This window comes from Nothobranchius furzeri, chromosome 4 (assembly GCF_043380555.1).
Source record: "Nothobranchius furzeri strain GRZ-AD chromosome 4, NfurGRZ-RIMD1, whole genome shotgun sequence".
NCBI classification, from domain to species: domain Eukaryota; kingdom Metazoa; phylum Chordata; class Actinopteri; order Cyprinodontiformes; family Nothobranchiidae; genus Nothobranchius; species Nothobranchius furzeri.
This window is the reverse complement of record NC_091744.1, coordinates 18,467,654-18,486,545: the sequence shown is the minus strand read 5'-3', so window position 1 is coordinate 18,486,545 and position 18,892 is coordinate 18,467,654.

Genomic DNA, 18,892 nt, shown 5'->3' with positions numbered 1-18,892 from the left:
TACGTTTCTATTTAGTTTACTCGTTAAAGAGTTCAGCTCACCCCTTTGGTGGAGCCTCTTGCGTTCATCCTAGTCTTTCCCTTTTCCCGGTTTGGTCCCGGCGTTTTGTGTTTAGTAAAATATACCCAGAGTGGATGATCGTTTGTTTATTAGTATTTATTGTTAATTACCCAGTATTTGGAAGATCTTTGTGTTTGGTGTCCTAGTATTTGTTTCCTGCTCATTTCAGCAGCACTTTTAGTTAATAAACCTCCTTCAAGAGAGTAACCTTTGGTTGTCCTGTTTACACACATTTTTCTTTACGCCCTCAAACACCATCATCTCCTAGACGAGCTGGGGGCCGTAAAATTCTGTGAGAAAAAGAAAACACACACACACACACACACACACACAAAGCAACTTAAACCTTCTGATGCATGAATTACTTAAGAACAGTGCCACTTTCACATTCAGTATTTTACTTCCTCAGTCATGTGCAGTGATGCTTTTCATTATTTTTAATGATACTGGACTTTTTATTTTATTTATCTTTTTTATCTGTTCTATGAAAACATGAATGCAATTACCAAAAACAGGTGAAAGTGAGTGCATCCATGGGGAATATATGAAATAAATTATGTCTCACTCTCAGGTGCTCTTCAGCATCAAATAAATTGTAGAATATGAGGAAGAAGAACCGGTGATCCGAGGCACTCTGCAGGATTTCATTTATTAAACAAGGAAACGCCAACTAATGTCACGAAAACTAATGTCCATCCTTTTTTACAAATTTACAGCCTAATTGACAATGACATCCTTAAGTAAGGAGACAATTTCAGATATGTATGTTCAGATTATTTAATATTCTCAATGCTAAATCAATGCTGCACTGATTGTGCCAAAAACACGTGTCTGGTGTGGATTTAAATAAATTAATTTTGCATATCGATACATGTGATAAGCCGTTTAATTTGAAAAAGTCAGTTTCTACTGCTGATTACAAATAGCCTAACAAGTAACTCACTCACCTGGTTCTAGATGCTGAGACTGTAGCCCAGTAAATGTGCTTCTGCTGCTGCGTGATGCCTGGATGTAGACGCTGCAGCGTAAACAAGAAAGAGACGGTATAAGATGTCATGCTGTGTTTAGGCAGTTCTCACTCCCCACCGGGCCAGGCTGCAGCGGGGCAGTCCCCACCACGGCCGCTGCGGCGCCGCCCGCCCGATGTGTCGGACAAAGTGAAAGTTTGCTACACCCACACGTTCTTCTGATATACAAATATTAAATTAATATTGTATGCCTACTTAAAACTTGAAACAAAGTTCATAAAAAGCCTGCGATCATATTCCAAAAACCAGTAAAAAATCTTACATTCTTCATCATCACAGTGAGGCTCAACAGGTGTAGAAGACAGTCCCGCCCCCGTGGTGTCCACAGGTGCCTGTCGTGGCTGCAGATATTGTCTCACTGCATCTGGACATGACGATTCAAAAGTAAAATGAATTGGTTAAAGTTATGAGATACTGTGTTGTGTATGTAAACAGCTAGCGAGGGTCCGTCCGTGGACCGTGTGTGGCAGGAGAGGCAGTTAGCTACAATGCTAAAGCAAAAAGTTCCTTTGCCAAATTTATAAAGTCTACATACCTCTGCTTTGGGCCCGTTTTTTTTTCTTCCTCCTTCCGTCGCTTTCGGAATGCTGATCCTGATGGCTTAGGTGTTCTTTTCATCGTAAAATATCAAACGTTTAAACGCGATGACATTGACAACACGATGTCCTTCTACAGCGCCAACCATGCACTTGATCTACGGCACCCTTAACGGTCAAATGCTTCGGAGCGGTGGCCCAAGCAGGAGCTCGTCATGCAGCCAGATCATTAGAATTTAAATATTGATGTTTTAATTTCATGTAATTTCAGAGCAGAGTGAAATTTTGAGTATGTAGAGAGTGCATTTCATATTACAAACATACATTTAATCAACTTTTTTTTTTATTTTTTTTTATTTTGCGCCCTATCCATCAGATGGTGCCCCAGGCGGCCGCCTGTGTCGCCTGTCTGCAAAGCCGGCCCTGGAACCGAGAAAGCCCCTTTCTCTGTCAGAGAAAAAATGAAATATGCACAATATTACCATATATGCATAATTTCTCCACCAAATTGATTAAAGTTTACTTTGTGTGTAGACACAATTATTATTTTAACAAGAAATGCAGCCAGGATAGATAATCAATCAAACAAACAAAAAAGATGTGGTAAAAATCCTAAATTATGTTTACATTTAGTTTCAGCCATTTCTGATGGAAATGTTGATTTGGAGTCCTGACTAGCACAAAAGTGTGACCAAATTAGCTTCACGCTTACAGTGGCTTTAGTTTTTTCCTCCTGACATTTTGTTGCTGTGAAGTGGAAGTCTCCCTGAGCACAACACATCAGAAAAAACAAGAGGCCAAGAGATCCCCGTTCAGTAATAATACTCCACCTGTCTTCCCTTCCTGTGATTCTGACTGTGCTCTCTACATGGGTTACAAGCACTTTGACTTGCGAAAGTGGCAGCAATTTTAACTGTCTGCTGTGCTTCCTCAGCCGTGCGGCTCACCTTGCAGGCGTTCTCTGGAATGAAAAGAGCAGAAAGTGACCTTGAGTGACCCCACTTTCTGTCAGAGCCAGTGTCCCAATTACACTCCCAGTTTTAGTACCTCCCATTCTTCCAGGCTTTTATAGTAAAGTTGGAGTTGTTCCCTGCAGCTGGAGGCTTTAAATCAAGGTAAGAGATGAAGGCATTTAATAGAAGACAGATCATCTCCACATTGTTTGTAATGTTGAATTTAAAAGTTAGGAAATTCAGAAAAGAAAGCATTTCCCCTGAACAGGACACTAGTCCATCACAGGGTTATGTAAATACAGATACCTGTTCATGTGCAAACTGACATCTGAGGTCACACTAGCATCCCCAAATAATGTAGCATGCATGTTTTCGGACTTTGGGAAATACCTGGGTACCACTTAGCCACAGAAAGGGATACAGGGACAATGTACAGCCAGGGAAGGTGGGTAAAAGCAGATGCAACAATACACACAAGTCATGGGTTTGTTAGAACCTTGGTGAGGGGTTTATAAAGCACCCTCTTCCAGATAACATTAGTGATTGGATGTAAATATTGTCGCCTGCTTTCCTGCACTCAACTCTGACATGTAAAAGTATTCCATTGCACCCTGGTGCCTACCAATCTTCTGCCTCAGAAGTCATTATTCAGCGTTTCACTTTGCATTTGCCATCATCAGGTTCAGGAACAAAATCCAGAAGGATCAGAGACAACTCAATGGTATTAATGGTTTCTAAAGGAAACGGCAAAAACTATTAGTTTCACTTGTGATAATTATCGTCTTTTATGCACTTATTGAGTGACCTGATTTTACTTTGTTGCAAAAAAAGAAAAAACCTTCATTAGGTTAATAGGATTTCTTCATTGGTTATGTTTAGCTAATCATATTGTGATAATTCACTAAAATATGTATGCAGATCAGTCTGATTTTTTTCCAGTCTGATCAGAATATCGTCAATTTACACTGTAACTAAAATGCATCTCATTTCTAAATGGTTCTTTATTATGACTGTTTTGATCTTTTTGACGTTTTATTGTCACTATACTTAAATTTAAACACTTAATGCATCCAAACACATATCTATCAGTGGGCTAGTTGTTTACTTCCATCAGTTCTGGTATCAGTCTCAGCATCTGTAATTGGTTTGGAGACGGATGTAACTTCTTTCTTGTGTATTTCACAAACCCAGTCCATGCTCACTGGTGATTGTTTCTCTGTGGTACTGGAATGCAATAGAATTACAACAGGATTTCATCAGTCCATTCACATTTGCCATCGGTTTGTGAAATTTAATTAGTCGTCCTTCACTCCACCACTCACATCATTCCTCTCGATGTCTGCTGTGCTGCTTTATTCCTCAGTAAGTCCGCTAATAAAGACTAATGTCAGAAACGCCTGTCAGTTTTTAACCCAGACTCCTCTCCACTGAATTATTACTAATGGAATTTAAATTAATATATTTTTTTATGTTTAAAGGCTTTCATGGGGGGTGTAGAACCCTAAGAAGGCGTTATACAAATACAGGTCATTTACCATTTAACAAGGCATTTTTTGTCTGTACTACAGCTGCTCACTGGATATTTTCTATTTTTCAGAAACCAAAGAGAAAGTTGAGGGTGACAATCCTAGTTTCTGAAATACCCAGACCAGCCCATCTGGCACAAACATCCAGTCCCACATAACTAAACTTTCATCACTATTGTGATGTACAAATTATCCCGAGTTATCTCTATTGTTAGGTTTAGACTCCTGAAGGACATACTGGCCACTTTCCACACTTTGCTACTTTCTTCTACCACTACTCTACACCTGAAATATTTCCTGTTATTTCAACTGTTAACGATGTTTTCTTTAAGTGTTTTTCTCCCCAGAAGAAGCTACAACGGTGTTCTGCTGAGCTGTCATAGCCTCATGGAAGGGGCCATCGGCTGCAAACCACTAAATATTCTCTCTCTCTTTTTACTTTCTCTAACATGGAAAATGCTACTACTAGTTCATCTGTTGAATTTATTACTAATTCACTCAGATAAAGACGATAGTTTAATTTGTTCAGAAATTGCAATGCATACAGCTCTAGAAGCACTAGTTGGTACAAATGTGTGCGGGTGTGTTTCTGCTACAGCTTTTCAAACCCCCAGTGAGTCACAGTGGATGGCTGCTCACACTGATCCAGGTTCTGTTGGAGGTTTCTTCTGTTAAAAGGGAGATTTCCTCTCCACTGTCTCTACATGCTTGCTTAGTATGAGGATTGCATTCAAGTCTCTGACACAACAAGTCACTGACTTGACGCAATCTGCTGGGAAAACTATGAAATAATTAGAATAATGAACTGAACTCAGTGCTCTGATAAGTAGGTTCTATTAGAATGTTTACTTTGCAGAGTGACTTGAGACGACTTTTTTGATTTGGCCCGATATAAATAAACTGAACTGAATGGAAATGTTTTACTTCAACAAGACATCTTTACTGTGTGTATTTGATGCAGGGGCCATTGGATTTTAGTTTGGTCTCTCAAAGGTTAATCTTATACTTGTTTCATTTAGATGTTATTTTTATCTTTATCGAATGAAAAGGATGGATAATAACCATGCATGTCTAAGAACACAGACTAGGGAAGCAAGTGGAGGAAAAAAAACTAAATTATTAAAAATGTATAAAAGCTCCAACAATCATGCTGAGCAACAAACTGAATTTTTTTTTTAACTTAGTGGGAGGTAAATTGCAAGTTATTGTCTGTGGAAGCTGGTTTTGAATGGAGTATTGTCCATTATTTAAAGAAACAGGAGAAAAAATTACTTTACATTCACTTTTTACTTTAGCGATGAAGTCCAACAGCATTGTCTTTGTCTGTTACAGTCTTGGCCACTTAAAATAGGCTAAATCCTCCTTCTCTGTTTTAAACTGTGAGGCCCAATCCCAATACTCACACTGTGTCATAAGGTCTTCTGTGAAGTGCACTTGGAGGAAGTGTGCAGTCAGGCTTCGAGTCCATAGTACACAAGTGTGCAAAGAATAGCCAAACTGGGACAGGGAGCATTGTGACATCGACCACAATGCAGTTTCAGTAAAGGCACTTCAGCCTTTGCCCTTGCAGCAACGGATTGTGGGTGATACCCTCTGCCGAAGTCTGCATCGATGCAGACTTAAGTGAAGTGCAGATCAATGGTGCAAAAGGGGCACGGTCAAAGGGCGCAAGTGTAGAAATGTGAACATTGGGATTGGGCCTGATGTAGTGAGGAGATGTAACTAAGCTGTTAGATCCATGCTTCATAACATCGGTTTTCCCCTCTTATTGTGCAGATGACGATATTATTTTAAAAAGCTTTCCTTTTAAACAATGAAGTACAATCACAAAATTCACCAAGATAACCATTAAAGGGAGACTTGGCAACTTTTTCATATTTTTAAACCATTTTCTTGAACCAGTATGTCCTAAAGTGACCCTTTATTGCAGGGGTATGCAATGCTGAGCCTGGAAGGCCGATGTCCAGCTTATTTTAGTTTTCAACCTTTTTCCACACACCTGATTTCAACCAGCAGGCTTCTGCAGAGCTTGATGAGCTGCTGCACAGGCGATTCGACCACTGAATCAGGTGTGTTGGAGCAGAGAAACCACTTAAACATGCTGGATACCGGCCCTTCAGGACTGGAATTGAATAGCCCAGCTTTACAGTGTTAATGAAATGTCACACAGACCCTCACGGTCCGGTCTGCTGGACTTTGGGTTATGTGCTTGAGCTGACATACCTGGTGCTGCAGTCTGCTTGCAGCACATTTCCTGCATGTTTTAGATCATAAACTGAGGATTTGTTTGATTTAGTGTTGAATCACTCCTGTAGACACTAATGAAGGCTGAGGAGACATTCCAGCTGTTAGATTAAGGTGTAAGAAGAGAAACGCACAGCAAGGAGACAAGTTTGGCTTTTGGTTCTATAAATGAACACTACAGGGTGCTAAAAGCAAGCCAAAACTGCCTAGTGTCCTTTTAAAGCTGATAACTGTTTCAGCTCTAAAATGGACTTATATTAATTGCAAAAGTATCTCACTCAAACATCCATATGAACAAAGCATTCCTGCTTCATGGCTTAATCCTTACAGTTTCATGCTGTTTTCTGAGTCCCTTTATTTTATTGTGTACACTCACAAATTAACACCCCTGTGGTGGCTTACAGGCAATAATGCCACAAATGAGTCACAGTGAAAATAAAAAAAAGCATGACAGAGCTTTATCAAATTTTGTTAAAGTTATTGTAAAATGCAAACCCATATGATGCACATCCTGTTGTGACATAAACCGCTCCAACAATTAACCCACAGTTAATTAGAAAATTTCCCTCCTGTAGTTCAGCTGGAGTAGACTGAATGTGCGGAGTGGTACAGTGGATGATTCATAGCACACTGGTAATCACACAAGTGCAGCAACCGAGATGCTTGAATTAATCACATCTTCATTTACTTCTCAGAAATTGCCCACCACAGCTTAATGATTTTGTCTTGTTTACCCAAAGAATTTAGCCTTTCACACACATTTGTCCTGAGCTGTTGTGTATGCTTGATGCATGCAGGTTTTACAAGCTCAGAAAAAGTTTTTATTACCTAGGAGCTTGCAGAAGAAGTGCAAGTTTGGTGTGAATTACAATGATAGGATTCATTTTCTATTCTAGGAGTTCAATTTAGTTTCAAGCTAATTTAAGTGAAAACCAATTTGTAAAAGGATGCAGAATAAATTTTAGTGGATAAAATACATGCATGGAAACACTCAGACTTTCTGCTCATAGCTATTGTTTGGGAAGAAACAAAGGATCGTTACCAGGAGAAAGCAAGAAGAAAAGTTTGTGTGTTTTTGCATTTTGACCCGTTAAAACCGTGTTTGCCTGAGGTTTTCTTGGTTCCAATCAAAACCTGTTGGGACATTATTCCTTCACAAGGACAAGGATATATAAAGAAAGGGTTGGTAATTTGTAAGCTATGCAGCAACTTTCAGCCTTCTGTTTTCTCCCGATGCGTGTTAATCTGAACCTGCAGTCAGAAACAAACCAGAACACTACAGCGCTGCAAAACCATCATGGATGCGAGGGATAAACCGCAACACTGCTTTATAACTTTGAACCATCTGTTCTAAAGAGGCTCAGAGTCAGCAGTTCTCACTCACTCACACACACACACACACACACACACACACACACACACACACACACACACACACACACACACACACACACACACACACACACACACACACACACACACACACACACACACACACACACACACAGATATCCACATCTCTCCCCAAGGATCTTCTGCTACGATGACCTCATGTATACTGACTGTGCAGGGGGGCAAAACAGCAGCAGCTGCAAGATTCTTCCATCTACAGACCAGCTGTACAGCTATAGATGCTCTGAAGAAATGAATACACACAATTATTAACTAAATAGAATGGCATTTATATACTATAATATATGGAATGGTTAATGGCAATCTGGATGAAGACATATTTCAGATCTTATGTAGGTTCTGCAAGATAATTGTGAACAAATAATATGTTGTAAATGGCTCTTTGAATTATCTCACTCTGGGAAAAATACAGATTATTAGGGTTGGGCATCGTTTGATTTTGAACGATACCGATTCTGATTCCAATTCCTCGTTTCGATTCCGGTTCCTATCAATTCTTCTTTGAAGACATGACATGTTTTACATGAGCCAGCTAACCACAGGTCCTACATGATGAAATAATCTTAACTTCAACGTGAATTTTTAGTCTATGAACAACATCATCACCTTCATTTAGACAAAAACGTGTTTTGGAGAAAAAAAGAAAAAGACTTGCAGCACAACCAGTGTGTTTGTTTCTGACCACAACCAAAGTCTGGAAGAAGCCTCTGGGATGAGAGGCTAAATGTCTCCAACATATCCAGAAACGTCCAGCTGTTTTCAGCTAAAACTCTCAGGATGATCATGTCCAGGATGACTGAGAACTACACCTCCATGCTGCAGCAGCGTTCAGTCACAACAGGAAGTGAAACTTTAATGTAGCTGCTGTCAGTAACAATCTAACAGATTTAAACATTAAAACTCAACAGAAATAGTTTAAAAAGGAAATTTAAATGTTCACAACTTCCATCCATCCATCCATCCATTTTCATCCGCTTATCTGGAGTCGGGTCGCGGGGACAGTAGCCTAAGGCGAGAGGCCCATACTTCCCTCTCCCCAGCCACTTGGGCCAGCTCCTCCGGGGGAATCCCAAGGCGTTCCCTGGCCAGGTGAAAGGCATAGTCCCTCCACCGTGTCCTGGGTCTACCTTTAGGTCTCCTCCCGGTTGGACCTGCCCGGAAAACCTCACCAGGGAGGCGTCCAGGAGGCATCCTGACCAGATGCCCGAGCCACCTCAACTGGCTCCTCTCGATGTGGAGGAGCAGCGGGTCTACTCCAAGCCCCTCCCGAATGACCGAGCTTCTCACCCTATCTCTAAGGGAGAGCCCAGCCACTCTTCGGAGAAAACTCATTTCTGCCGCTTGTATCCGTGATCTCATTCTATCGGTCACTACCCAAAGCTCATGACCATAGGTGAGGGTAGGAACGTAGATCGACCGGTAAATCGAGAGCTTCACCTTCTGACTCAGCTCTCTCTTCACCATGACAGACCGGTACAACACCCGCATCACTGCAGATGCAGCACCAATCCACCTATCGATCTCACACTCCAGTTTTCCCTCACTCGTGAACAAGACCCTGAGATACTTAAACTCCTCCACTTGGGGAAGGACCTCATCCCCGACCCGGAGAAGGCATTCTACCCTTTTCCGAATCAAGACCATGGTCTCAGATTTAGAGGAGCTGATTCTCATCCCAACTTTGTGTGTGATTTATTATTATTATTATTAATATTGTTATTAATATTTATTGTGACAGAAGCTGGTGTGGTCCACCACAGAGAAGCTGCTCTAGCATGATGACTTTAATTATTCTACAGGTTATTGTTCTGCTCACACACACACACACACACACACACACACACACACACACACACACACACACACACACACACACACGAGTGTTGGTAAGCGGCTGCGTCTGACTGCTGACGCTCCGTTTTTGCTTTCATTTCTGCAGTGAGATGAACTCACCTCACACCGTCCAGAGTTTGTTCTTTAAAGCTTCTATTAAATCCACAGTGTTGACATATTTGAGCACGTTTCCTGTGCAGGAATTAAAGTTTACATTACGTAGTAAAAGTTCGGCAGATGAGTTGCTTATATTTGGCCACTGCGTGCCGGGTGGGGGAGGGGGGACTCATGCTGCACACAGACAGCTGGTGAAAAAGGTTGATCACAATTTGCAGATCACATTTATTTTTCACGGAGATTGGCCACGGATTCCTCTTCCGGTCGGCATATGCGGAATCGAAACTAGGAATCGAAATAAAAAAAACTTTGAATGATTCCGGGAAAAACTAACAGTTGGTCCCGGTTCCAATCGATGCTCGATGCCCAACTCTACAGATTAGGATGCCTGGACACCTCCCTGGTGAGGTTTTCTGGGCACGTCTCTGCTTAGGCTACTGCCCCCGCGACCCGATACCAGATAAGCAGCCGAAAATGGATGGATGGATGCGATGTCAACTCAGTTATTAGACATATTTGACAATGACCAAAGGAAGTCCAACACGACTTCCTTACATGAAAATTGGTGACTGCTTGTAGTAGTAAAATATTTGTTTTTGCTTTTATCTGTCTGTCTGTCTCATTAGATCCATTACAGTACCATGCTACTTCTATAATAATAATAATAATAATAATTGTTATTATTATTATTATGGGTGTAGTTAACATTTCCTTTGCAGAAGTAAAAATTATTTCATCAAAAGAAAAATACATATATTTTATTCAACTAAAATAAGTCTAAAATGCAAACAAATTGGATGACTATGTTCAAAAGAATTTTAGTAAAAATACTAAAACTAAAGTCCAATTTTTGCCTAAATGAACACTGGTTAACACAATAGTTAGTCTTCTCTGAACATAACAATAAATATCAAATTCCAGTTTTCTTACTTGAACTTACTTGATAAACAGCAAAATAATCACGCAATAAGAGACTGATCCAAAGGTTTATGAGATGCTTAACAGATTCACCAACACTGACATTTTTCAGGTTGTTGGTTTTTGATCTGTGATCTGGTCTGGCGTGAGCCTTCCTGGAGCTCATGTTAGGAGAGCACTGCAACTATGGCAACTCACTTTACCCATAACACAGTGGCACTGCAATAAAAACACTGAGGCAGTGATTTAATTTCAGGGTTCCCACTCTTTTCTTGAAATAATTTTCCAGGACTTTTCCAGGACATTTTCAAGACTTTTTCAGTGTACAAGTCAAGTTATCATAACTGCGGTTTGCCGATATCCCGATATATTTAGAAACAGATATGATATTGTACCTACCCACACCGTTATTTTGACAATATAGTTGTGGAAAGATTTTTGTCTTTCACAAACCCACCTGCTTTCCTCTACTTACAATGCAACACAACTAAAACAGAAGTTATTCTCTACTTTAGTTCATACCAGAGGTGTGACATTGTGGCATCATCAAGTCATCTCCATGTCCTGTTTTTGTTCTGCTCAGCAACTGAACCAGGTTAATCCACTGTGCTGAATGAAATCGTCGTCGTCTTCCTCTGCTTATCCGGGTCTGGGTCGCAGGGGCAGCATCCCAACTAGGGAGCTCCAGACCGCCCTCTCCCCAGCCACCTCCACCAGGACCCCAAGGCGTTCCCGGACCAGATTGGAGATGCAACCTCTCCAACGTGTCCTGGGTCGACCCGGGGGCCTCCTGCCGGCAGGACATGCCCGAAACACCTCCCCAGGGAGGCGTCCAGGGGGCATCCTGACCAGATGCCCAAACCACCTCAACTGACTCCTTTCGATCTGGAGGAGCAGCGGTTCTACTCAGAGTCCCTCCCGAATGTCCGAGCTCCTCACCCTATCTCTAAGGCTGAGCCCGGCCACCCTATGGAGGAAACTCATTTCGGTCGCTTGTATCCGCAATCTTGTTCTTTCGGTCATTACCCAAAGCTCATGACCATAGGTGAGGATTGGGACGTAGATTGACCAGTAAATCGAGAGCCTGGCTTTCTGGCTCAGCTCCCTCTTCACCACGACAGATCGGCTCAACGTCCGCAGCACTGCAGATGCCGAACCAACCCGCCTGTCGATCTCCCGATCCCTCCCACCCTCACTCGTGAACAAAACCCTGAAATACTTAAACTCCTCCACTTGAGGTAGGACCTCTCTCCCGACCCGGAGTTCGCAAGCCACCCTTTGCCGGTCGAGAACCATGGTCTCAGATTTGGAGGTGCTGATCCTCATCCCAGCCGCTTCACACTCGGCCGCGAACCTACCCAGCAAGAGCTGAAGGTCAGAGCTGGATGAAGCTAGGAGGACCACATCATCCACAAAAAGCAAAGACAAGATTCTCCTGCCATCAAACTCGACACACTCCACACCACGGCTGCGCCTAGAAATTCTGTCCATAAAGGTAATGAACAGAACCGTGACAAAGGGCAGCCCTGGCGGAGTCCAACCCTCATCGGGAACAGGTCCAACTTACTACCGGCTATGCGGACCAAACTCACGCTCCTCTGGTAAAGGGACTGAATGGTCCTTAACAGAAAGCCACCCACCTCATACTCCTGGAGCGTCCCCCACAGAGTGCCCCTGGGGACACAGTCATAAACCTTCTCCAAATCCACAAAACACATGTGGATTGGTTGGGCAAACTCCCATGCCCCTCCATCACCCTTGCAAGGGTATAGAGCTGGTCCACAGTTCCACGGCCAGGACGAAAACCACATTGCTCCTCCTCAATCTGAGATTCGAATATCGATCGGACCCTCCTCTCCAGTACTTTTCCAGGGAGGCTGAGGAGTGTGATCCCCCTATAGTTGGAACACACCCTCTGGTCACCCTTCTAAAAGATGGGGGCCACCACCCCAGTCTGCCACTCCACAGGAACTGCCCCCGATGACCACGCAATGTTGCAGAGACATGTCAACCATGACAGTCCTACAACATCCATAGCCTTGAGATACCCAGGATGAATCTCATCCACCCCTGGGGCTCTGCCGCTGTGTAGTTGTTTGACTACCTCAGCAACTTCTGCCCCCAAGATTGGACAGTCCATCCCCATGTCTCCTGGCTCTGGTTCCTCCTCGGAATGCGCGTAGGTGGGATTGAGGAGCTCCTCAAAGTATTCCTTCCACCGTCCGACCATAGTCCCAGTTGATGTCAGCAGCTCCCCATCCCCACTGTAAACAGTGTGAGCGAGTTGCTGTCTTCCTCTCCTGAGGCGTCGGACAGTTTGCCAGAACCTCTTTGGAGCCGATCGATAGTCTTTCTCCATGGCCTGACCAAACTCCTCCCACGCCCGAGATTTTGCCTTGGCAACTGCCACTGCTGCACCCCGCTTGGATATCCGGTACCTATCTGCTGCCTCCGGAGACCCACAGACCAGCCACGACTTGTAGGCCTCCTTCTTCAGCCTGACGGCTCCCCGAAACTCTGGTGTCCACCAGCGGGTACGGGGGTTACCACCACAACTGGCACTGGCCACCTTGCGACCACAGCTAGCAACAGCCGCCTCAACAATCGCAGAGTGGAAGAAGGCCCGCTCGGAGTCAATGTCCCCCACTGCTCTCGGGACACGGTCAAAGCTCTGCCGGAGGTGGGAGTTGAAGACCGTCTTGACAGGGTCTTCTGCCAGGCGTTCCCAGCAGACCCTCACTATGCGTTTGGGTCTGCCAGGTCTACGCAGCATCTTCCCCTGCCATCTGATCCAACTCACAACCAGGTGGTGATCAGTTGACAGCTCCGCTCCTCTCTTCACTCGGGTATCCAAAACATACGGCCGTAGGTCAGATGATAAGACTACAAAGTCTATCATCGACTTGTGACCTAGGCTGCCCTGGTACCAAGTGTACCGATGGGCATCCTTATGTTCGAACATGGTGTTCATTATGGCCAAACTGCGGCTTGCACAGAAGTCCAATAATGAAACACCACTCGAGTTCAGATCAGGCGGGCCGTCCCTCCCAATCACAGCCCTCCATGTCATGTTGTCATTGCCCAGGTGAGCATTGAAGTCCCCCAGCAGGACAATGGAGTCCCCTGATGGAGCACTATCTAGCACTCGTCCCAGGGATTTCAAAAAGGGTGGGTACTCTAACTGGTATTTAGCCCATAAGCGCAAACTACAGTCAGGACCCGTTCCCCGACCCGAAGGCACAGGGTAGCTACCCTCTCGTCCACTGGGGTAAACCCCAACACACAGGCAGAGAGTCTTGGGGCTAGCAAAAAGCCAGTTTTGAAAAGTTTAGAATTGGCACCGTCTTCCTGACATCACTCACTCCTGCCTATAAAGGACACAAAGACATATTTTGAAAGATTGTTACTGTTTATACAATAAATTAGGCCTACTTTTCAAACCTTAGCTCTTTCATATCTTTCGTATTCTATGTATTATACTTACTGTACACACCACATTACACTTTACTGCTTATTCCACATAGTTGGATGTTAAACTCCATTTTGTTGTTCCATTATTGGTCATTTTAGGTTAGTCCAGTCATCCAGAAACAAGATTCAGGATAGATGACTAGGCTAATATCTCCCGCTAACACCACAGACATATTGGACCTGAAAAATATTTTTTTCTACCTCAGAGATAAGTACTTGTAGTTGTTCGCTACCATTTTAGTCTGGACTGTACGTAACATTACTATGATAGTACATTACTATATAGTTACCACTTAAAATCATTCTAGTTATTAATTTAGCCGTGTTGAATTCAATTTAATTACGTTAACAACTTTGTTCAATGACCATGCCAGTCCAGTTCTCACTGCCACCTGGCTGCGGTCTGTGTAGCTAGCTAAAAACAGTATGAACAGCTGAGGCTCTGTCCTCTGAGCACATACTTAGTATTTTGATAGAATCAAATTCATGACATTTTTATCATTCACATATTTTTGTTTCTGCTGTTGGACGATAGAACAAGTATGAATTACTGAGTGGAGCGCGGGTCCGGTAGACTACCTGCTTTCCGTTGCTATCCCGAAGCTCTCCTCATGTTCACTCGTCTCATCGCATGAGTGAAAAAAACAAAAGCTCTCCGCTGCTCTTTTGTCACTCAACAGTAGGGCTGTAGCGAAGCCTCGACGAAGTCGACGGCTCGATTCTAAAAATTTGTCGACGTCAGATCCGGAAGTCAACGCACCGCGCCCACTTGTTGCATCCCCAGGAGTTTGTAAATAGAGGAGGAATCTGCCTGTTTTTCCTCTAGTTCGCCCTCTTTTCCGCCTTCACTAACATCTCCGCCAAATACCGAAGACCCGGTGTCGGTACAGGATCTGCTCGGGTGCAAGATCGGCTCGGGGTCCGTCGACTGCCGATGACGTCTAAGTAGTTGATTGGCTGAACATGAACCTTACGGAAATACGTAATCACGTTACGTTGTTATCACGTTACGTTGGTCCAGGCAAATCTTTCTATTGGAAAGATGGACAACTTTTACAAAGAAATCCATCATTACCTCTTTGAAAATACACTTTTAGCATAGAGCTGCATGTATATTAGGGCTGAACGATTAACTGCATGTGCAATTAAATTGCGATGTGACAAAAGGAGATTTTCTAATCTCAAAGGCTTCAATTTGGCAGCGAGTGGTTAGCGTAATGCTAATATACATGGAAAAACCCATAGGAATGCTAATGCTAATATCGCCGATTACATTATTACAAATTATGAATTAGAAACGTGCCAAATGATTACATTTGGAGTCTTAAAGAAAGTAAAAATACCATCAATCAAATAAGTACAGACAGGTATTTTAGTAAAGCCAGGAGATTTTCTAATCTCAAAGGCTGCAATTTGGCAGCGAGTGGTGAGCGCAATGCTAATATACATGGAAAAACCCATAGGAATGCTAATGCTAATATCGCCGATTACATTATTGCAAATTATGAATTACAAACGTGCCAAATGATTACATTTGGAGTCTAATAGAAAGTAAAAATACCATCAATCAAATAAGTACAGACAGGTTTTTTAGTAAAGCCAGAAAACTTTTAACTCCAGAGTTTTGGCTAGCAGCTACAGTCTATGACAAGACGTCAACAACTCTAAACACAAAATACTTAAATAAACGGGACACACTTCTTTCCTGCAAATACAATTTCACAGGTGTTGCTAATACCTATGATTCTTCAAGCCAAGGGATGTGCTCAAAGAGGAGTTCAACATTATGAATAAGATATATAAGAAATAGTGTTTTATTTTACAAATACCATTATAAACACAAACTTATGTCTTAAGAAACATTATTTTAATAACGAAAGTGCTAAATTCTTTCCAACAGTATAGATGTGTAGTGCATTTTGTCCGAGTCGGTTTGCCGTACTTTGACGTCATCGGGAGTCGAAGGACCCCGAGCCGATCTTGCACCCGAGCAGATACTGTACCGACACCGGAACAACGTCCGTCCACTACTAGATTATTTTCCTGTTTTGCCCCTTCGTCTCCCGGCAACGGACAACAACTTCCGGGGTCAGATGCGCTGCTTTTTGTCTATCGCAGATGTAGAAAATCACCGGGTGCGCTTCTCCCTTCATTAAGGAGCTTCTTTCAGACATGAGGAGAGCTGTTTTGGTGGTAGCAGTCTCTCCTCCGTGCTGGTCTGTTTGCTGCTGGGTGTTTTTGGTTTATTTAAACTTGGTAACTTGAACTTAATGTTGGTAAAGCTACTGTTAGCATCTTCGCTAACAGCTTCTTGCATTGGGATAAGCTGTTACGTTTTGGTTTAGAGTTCATCTTTTTGTGGTGTAGATCTCCCTTTTATTACATTTAGAGTGTTGTGGGTTTTCGGTTTAGTGTAAAATATCACCTGAGTTTGGTTTAACCCGTAAGACCACTCGCCTCACGCACATAAGTGACCTAAACAAAGCAGCATGGAGACACTCCATCTTCTACCACCTCTCAGGCAGCAGCCTGCACTCCCAAGTTCTACACGTCACCAGAACATAACCAACCGCAACACAATAAAAGCAGTGTTATACAAAATGGAAGGCCTGTAGTGTTTATTCTCTTATAGTAAGAATTTATCAATTTTTTTGATGAAATTATTTGAGATTTTCTGGTTTTTGTTAATTGTGCAATAGAAAAATAATCATTAGATTAATTTTCTAAATAGTCATTAGAATAGTCGACTATTCGATAAAATAATCGTCAGAATAATCGTTTTAAAAATAATCGTTTACTCCCAGCCCTACTCAACAGAGAGAAGGAGAAAAACCTCTCGCTCTATAAACTGCGATAACGCAATACTCGCGAACCGAGTCACTACTTTTGGCCCTTCTTTAGAGAAATAAATCTAGGGGTGAAAAATCTGTAAATCTAGCCAAAAAGACAGTTGGAAAAACAGAAGTGGAACTGGAACTGAAGGGGATTATGCAATCTGATTGGTTGGAAGCGTCATGTGGGGCGCTGTGCCAGCTAGATGCAGAAATTAAAGGAGAAGCGCTACAGCCCAATATTGCCCAAAATGTTTAATCCATTTGTTTATCCACAAGGATGGAAAATTATTTTCCAGGACAACTCAAAAATTTCCAGGACATTTTGCAATTCCCCCCATTTTCCATGTGTTTTCCATGACTGGAAAATTGGACTATCATTTTCCAGGTTTTCCAGGACGCGTGGGAACCCTGCATGTGTTTTCCATGACTGGAAAATTGGACTATCATTTTCCAGGTTTTCCAGGACGCGTGGGAACCCTGAATTTTAACTCATAAAAGCAGAGAAAATGGTACAAGCACAAAAACAGGCCTGGACTCTTTGGGTTGTCTAACCAGAGCCTTAGCTGACATAATCTAATATAAACTACCCCTGTCTGGATTACCACTCCGTTAACTCATTCACTGCCAGCCGTTTCCTGATCAGAAAAGCCCTTCGCAGCCAGCATTTTACTGTTTTTTTAAGAGTCACAGAACGTTGTGCTCTATGATGATGTCAATGCCAAAACTACCAAAACAAAGAAGAGACTCCCCTCACATCAGGAAGAATTCACGCGTTTCGAGCATTATCCATTCTTTCATAATCTGCTGTTGAATTGCGATCGGCAGAAGCTTTTCTGGTTCGGGCCTCACTTTTTTTTTTACAGCAGCGGTCAAAAACGATCTCCTAATACATGGATTTTCTGCTTCCTGATCACGTGACATGTGACGTACGCAGATGAAGATCAGAGTGTTTTCATTGATGTCAAGACCTTCCTATCAGACATGACTGCCTCTGCCCTAGTTCACCCCCAGGACACGGGATTACCCCCTGCAATACACACAAGTACACACAAGACTTCACTCTCCCTTACACACTTGAATGAGCACTAACACACACACACACACACCATCAACACATTTATCTCTATTAGCATCACACAACTTATCTTTGACATACTGAACCATAAGGCCTTATGTCTAATATACTGTTCACTAATACAACCATACATGGCATATTGCATAGAAATATGGGGTTCAACTTTTAAAACATTTATACTCAGCTTTAGAGCTGGAATGTTTGTTCTCACGGTGCGGCGGCTCGTTCCGATGCCCACACAGTAAAAAAATGCAAATGACGACTTTAGAGAAATTATGACACGTCTTTAAATAAAGTAAAATTTTCTAGTGCAGAGTGGAGACAACCCACAGAGGCACTAATTTGATCTCATTTCAGAAATACACCTAATAAATTAAATTACTAACAAACTCAGGCATTATATCCACTGCTACCTTTCTAATTTTAAACTCAGTAACCTATGCTGTAACTTCACCTTGCTGCCCTTCGGCTGTGATCACAAGCGACAACATAATAGTTCCCGCTGCTTCTACGGGAAACAGCGCAAAAAAAAAAACACAACTTGGGATCTTGTAGGCGTGGCGGTGGGATTTCAGCCGTGGTGGCCCGCCATGGCTACGCCTATGCAAGGGAAACCCTGGAGTACTAAAGAAGTGATCGTGGACCTAGACAAAACAGTCCCCACAAGAGTAAGCCAATTTGTATTTGAAAGGTCAGTTAGAAACTGGAGCAAAGTGACCCAGTGAAGTTAACCCTCAGATAATTCTACAAGGTTGATGTTCCGTTAACACAACAGAAATCCACTTCAAAAGTAGCCTTTTTTTGTCACTAGCTGTTAGCTTGTAAATCTAGCTGGAAGCAAACTACTCCTACCATCTGAGGTTAATTAAAGGGACACCTACTGC